The sequence below is a fragment of the Gossypium hirsutum genome, chromosome D12, assembly GCF_007990345.1.
Source record: "Gossypium hirsutum isolate 1008001.06 chromosome D12, Gossypium_hirsutum_v2.1, whole genome shotgun sequence".
Taxonomy (NCBI): Eukaryota; Viridiplantae; Streptophyta; class Magnoliopsida; order Malvales; family Malvaceae; genus Gossypium; species Gossypium hirsutum.
Window position 1 is genome coordinate 49,374,709 of NC_053448.1, and position 6,083 is coordinate 49,380,791.

The window sequence follows — 6,083 nt, forward strand, 5'->3', positions numbered from 1 at the left end:
GGAAAAATAAGTGTATTTACTAAAGCAATTTTGGATAGTAGCAGTAGCTTAACTTTGAAAATTTACCAAAAATTGTAAAAATTGAATAATATGATTAATTAAATATAAAATTAAAGCTTACTGAGTCATAAAAGAAACAGTGTAAGTAGAGGAGTAGTACATTATGAGATATATGAATTTTTGTGAGACAATGTCAGAATGATTTTGGCTTCCTCTGTTCTAAATTTGAAAAATCATTATAAATTGTACAATAATTTTTAGGAAATTAAATTTATATGGATGAAATCTTAATGAATCTATTTTCAACAGAAACAAACAGTAACTTAATACGAGACTTATACTGAAAGATAATAGATTTTTAGTAAAGAAGAGTCAGAGTTGCTTAACAGCTGAATAGGGGAAGATTTGAAGAATAAACTATATTGATTGGCTTAAGTAAAAATTCTAAAGTTTTTATGGTAAAAATTTCATTGAGTCTAGTTTCAAAAACAAAAGGCAGATATTAATTTAGAATCCTCTAGAATGAGGTATAAATATTTTAGGGATTGTCACTCAAATGGACAACCTTGATAAGAATATGTGTATGTGATTAGAAAATCCTTAATTAATATCATACATAGGCATGGTAAGTTAAGAACCAATGATTTATGTATATAAAAAACATTAAGGATGTGGATTGGAGAGGAGGAGGAGGAGGAAAATAATTGAAGAATTATAATACTAAGAAATTGTTACAAATGATGGTTTTGCTAATACATAAAGGAAGTGATTATTAAAATACTAAGTAGTTGATATAAGATGAATTAAGGAGACCCTAATAGACAAATTGATTGGTAAATGTTAATAATAATGTCATGTAGAGAGGATAAACTATTTTTAGTGTAAGTCCTTTAAAGGATTTTTTTTGTAAACTGTTGATAATTGTGTTAAATTTATAAATTTGGAATTAATGGCATGTTCATAAGGTTCATTACAAAAAATCATATGTTTAAGAAATAAGTAGTTGGGTAATGATTTTTTTAGAATAATGTTGATATATTTTAAAGCTGAAATAAAAAGGGACTTAATTGTAAAACTTGATATTTGCTTAAAATTATATGAGATAATTATATGCTTAAGAATTGGTACATAAAATTAGGATTAAAGGATGTTTGGATATAATTTGGTATATGGATTGATATGGTTAAAGTTGACAAGTAAACAAAGGCTAAAAAGGGGTAAAATATGAAGGACTAAGGTGGTAAATTAACCCTGGCATAAAATAAAACATCAAATGACATTTTGGTATCGATATCAAGCTCATAGCATCGATAATCTGATGGAAATATCTATACATTGGACAAAGTATCGATACATAAGGTATTTTTCTTGAATTTTTCAACTTCGAAACTCAAAACAGTATCGATACAACACAGAGGCATTGATACCTAAGCCCATGTATCGATACATTAGTGCTAGTATCGATACTTTAGGCCTTGTTATGCATATATGTAACACCCCTAACTCATATCCATCGCTAGAATAGGGTTACGGAACATTACCATAAAAACGTAACTTAAAATCATTCATTTCAAAAACATTTCGTAAATCATATCATAGCCCAATCAAACACATGCATATTATCCCTTATTCGAGCCCTCGAGGCTTTAGAAACACTTTAAAAATGATTCGGGACTAAATCAGAAACATGTGAAACCTTAAGGAAAAACTTAGAAAAATTTAAACTACAGTGGTCACGCGGCCGTATAGCCAGGCTGTGTGACTCACACGGCTGAGACACACGCCCGTGTCGTAGGCTGTGTAACTGCCTGACTTACTACCTTTTGAAACTTACAGGGGACACACGACCGTGTTGCAAGGCCATGTGTCACACACGACTGAGACACACGCCCGTGTCTTAGGCCGTGTGGACAAGAAATAGGCCAAATCCAAGCCATTTCTTTCACCCAATTCAAGTAAACACCTACAAGTCATTTGCACACACAATCAAACATTAAAACATACCTAAAACATGCATAATAAGACCAATTCGAATGACCAAATCTCATTCAACCAATATGCCATATAATGCACCTCAAAAGCAAGCATTCAACTTAACCAAACAAATGCATAATTGGTCATCTTGCTAACATTTTATAACATACCATAATTGACTTATACCATGTCAATATAACTTACCATTTGAACCATTATTCTCATGCATTTCAAACACATATATACCTAAACTTATACATATTTTATCATAACTCATCCATATATATTTTGCTTCATTCCATACCAAGTCATACCATAATCGACCACATTGAACTACACCAACATATACCTAATTGGTCATTTTTCATACAAACACAATTAACTAAATTTCATATTCAAGCATACCTTAATTAACCATATTGTAAACATGCCAAACTTACCTCTTTGGTCATAAAATCATGCATCAAGTTAAGAATATTAACACCAACCATCAAGATACCATACATAATGATACTTATACATACCAAAACAACCACTAGATTATTTATACACAAATCCACCTATACATGCCATTATAACCTTGATCAAGACATCAGAATCTACCAATATAATCATTGGATAGTGTGATAGATCTCCGATGAGCTTCCAACCTGATCGAGCTTTCGATAATCTGTAAAGTAAGAGAAAGACAACTACGTAAACAATGAATGCTTAATAAGCTCGTAAAACATAAAACATAACTTATCACTTCAATACTATAATACATAGATTAAACATGATTCAACACTAGTACTTTAAACTTAGTATAAACCTGTTGAACACCATTCAACTCATAATTGAGTATATTTAATAAGATCACATATACTTTTCATATATAACATACTGGGATTTATAAGTCGTAATACATAATCATCAATCTTTTCATAATACTATAAACCATTCTATTTACATCCCAATTATAAACTTACCGTTTCAATTCATAATTTCATGACATAGTTCATTTAAAGCACATACCTTACTTTTCCTTTTTCATGTCTGTTAAACCAAATAAAACAACATCGGATAATTGAAACAATATTTACCGTACCAGTTATCGAAATAACACGCTAAAACAAAGCCTGTTAAGCTCAAGGCTTGATACAATTACACCAGCACAAAGCCTACTAGGCACAAAGCCCGAATATCACCTGCATAAAGCCTGCTAGACACAAAGCCCTGAATATCACCTGCACAAAGCCTGCTAGGCACAAAGCTCGAATATCACTGGCACAAAGCCTGCTAGGCATAGAGTCCAAATATCACCAGCACAAAGCCCGAATTAACGTTACGTTCCAATTTCTTAAAACATAGCTAAATGACATTTAAGATTTAACAAATAATGAAATAGTATGAAAGATTCAATACAATTAATAATAATCGTATAACGAACTTACCCGGCTAAATTGCAGAAATACTAAAGTTTAAGGGCATTTTGGTAATTTTCTATTTTTCTCGATTTTCTACCCGATCTTGATTTAAATTAAAAATTTCATTCAATTTATCAATTTAGACAGTAAAAAATGTATTTCATGCAATTTGGTCATTTTGACATTTTTACAAAATTGCCCTTAAAATTTTACTTTTATTCAATTTAGTCCATGAGCCCAAAACATGCAAATTAACCATTTTTAATGCCAAATTATAACATTCGAATATTCATGGTACCCATTTCAGCCCATATTTATAATAATTTCACATCAAATCATTGTACTTTTATTATTTTAACAATTTAGTCTCTAATAGGTAAATTCATCAAAAATCACTTAACAAAGTACTTTTAATTATCAATCAACATTCCAAATTCATCATTTAACATAAAAAAACACAAGATTCATCAATGGCAACATTCAAAATCTTTAACAGTTTTCAAATCGAAGGTACGAGCTAGCCGAATCTAGTTGCAACAATCTCAGAAACATAAAAATTACAAGAAACAGGGTTAAATCAGACTTACATGCATCCTATGAAGTTTGGCCAAAGCTTGAGCTTTCTTTCATGGAGGTTCGGCATCCAAGAAGAAGAGTGAAGAAAAATGTTGATGAATTTCATTATGTTTTAAGTTACATTTCAACTTATTTACAAATTTGCCATTAAACATATTTTATTTTATATTTTTATTCAAGTTACCGTCCAAGCATATTAATTAAGGCTAAATTACCACATAAGTCCTTTATCAATTAATAATAAAGCCATTTGGTCACTAAATGCATTAAATAACAAATTTTGCACATTTTCCAATTTAGTCATTTTTCTTTAATTAATTATCTAAACGTTAAAATTTCTTAACGGAATTTTAATACCACATTAATGACACTCTGTAAATATTTATAAAAATATTTATTTACGACTCGGTTTATAGAAACAAGGTCTCGATACCTAATTTTCTAAAACCACTTGACCTTAAGGTCATACCACTCGAACTTCATAAATCGCTTAAATTACAAAATTTATCAAATCAAAAACCTTTTTTAAAATCACATTTGACTCGTAAATAGTAAATAATAATATTTACAAACTTACTTGTCGGATTTGGTGACCCTGAAACCACTGAAATCGGGCTATTACAATATAAATGATTCAAAATGAATTTTTACTGAAAAGTTTCACTTGATTTTAAGTTGTACTTTGAAGATATGTTAAAAACATGTTCGTAGGGTTAAAATATGACCGGAAAAGGGTTCAAATAATTGAATTTAGTCAGGATTACTCTAGCACTCAAATGTGACATTCTTATATTCGACTTGGTATTCGAGTCGAGTATAGGGGTATTATAATATTTTTTAAATATTTAACTAGTTTAGAAGTAGTTATATTAATATTATTTAATTTTAAAAATATTTAATATTAAGATAATACAAAATTTTATCATGATTGAATATTAATATTAATATATTATAATTTAAATAATTTTATTAACAGTTTTTACAAATTATTTATTATATGTATTGTCAAATTAATTTGCTTTAATGTTAAATTTATTAATATTCGATATTTTGCACTTTTATATCTTTGCTATAACTTAATTAATGAAGGTAACTAACTCTTATAATATTTGAAAAATATAAATTTAATTTGATAAATGTTATTAATAGGTGTCTTTTAAAAAAAACTATATCTTAAGTTTAACAATTCAATATTTATTAATTTTAATATTATAACATTAAAAGCTAACTCATTTAAATAAAATATTAAAGTAAAGAGGTAATTTATTTAAAATCAACTTTATTATTAACACATAAAAAATTATAAAGAATAATTTCAAAGAAAAGACATGAAATAACTTTAAAAAATTAAAAGGCAGGGAGCAAAACTATATTTCATTCAAGTTATAAACAAGTATTTCAAATGGAGAATGTCATTTCTCAAAAAGTAGTATTGTGATATGACTATTTGTTAACCTCTTATTGCTATAATATATGTACATATATGATATGCCAAAAATAACTATTATTTTTTTTGGTAAATAATAAAACATTAACCAATGCTAAACTATATTAGTATTAATCTTCAGCCATCAATGTACTCATTGCACGATGGATGTCATCTTCTAGTAGACTTCTCACGTATTCCGCTGGATTTACATGGATAAATAACTATTCCATTTCGCCTCTAGCCTCTTTAGCAATACGATTAGCCATTTTGTTGTTGTCCGTCATGATCTGGCAGAATTTTACATCCCAATGTTTGAAGCACCATTCGTATATCTATTGAATTTCACTATGCTTGCTACACGTAGCTAACCCGTTCTAGATGACAGCAATCAATAAAGCATTGTCGCTTTCAATTTCCACTTGGCAGAATCCTTGTGCCCAAGCAAACTTTAATCCCTCAAACAAAGCTCGAGCTTTAACTTGAAAAATATCTGATAGTCCTATCATCATCTCAAAACCCCCCATCCAACCTCCATTTGGTCCTCTCACCACTCCCATTATGGTCGCATTTGGTCTCATTGTTGACATCGAGCTATCCACATTCACCTTAACCCATCCATTAGCTGGAAACTACCAACAACCTTTAGTCATAGAATTACAACTCCAATTATCTGAATCTCCTTTAACACCTAAAGACCT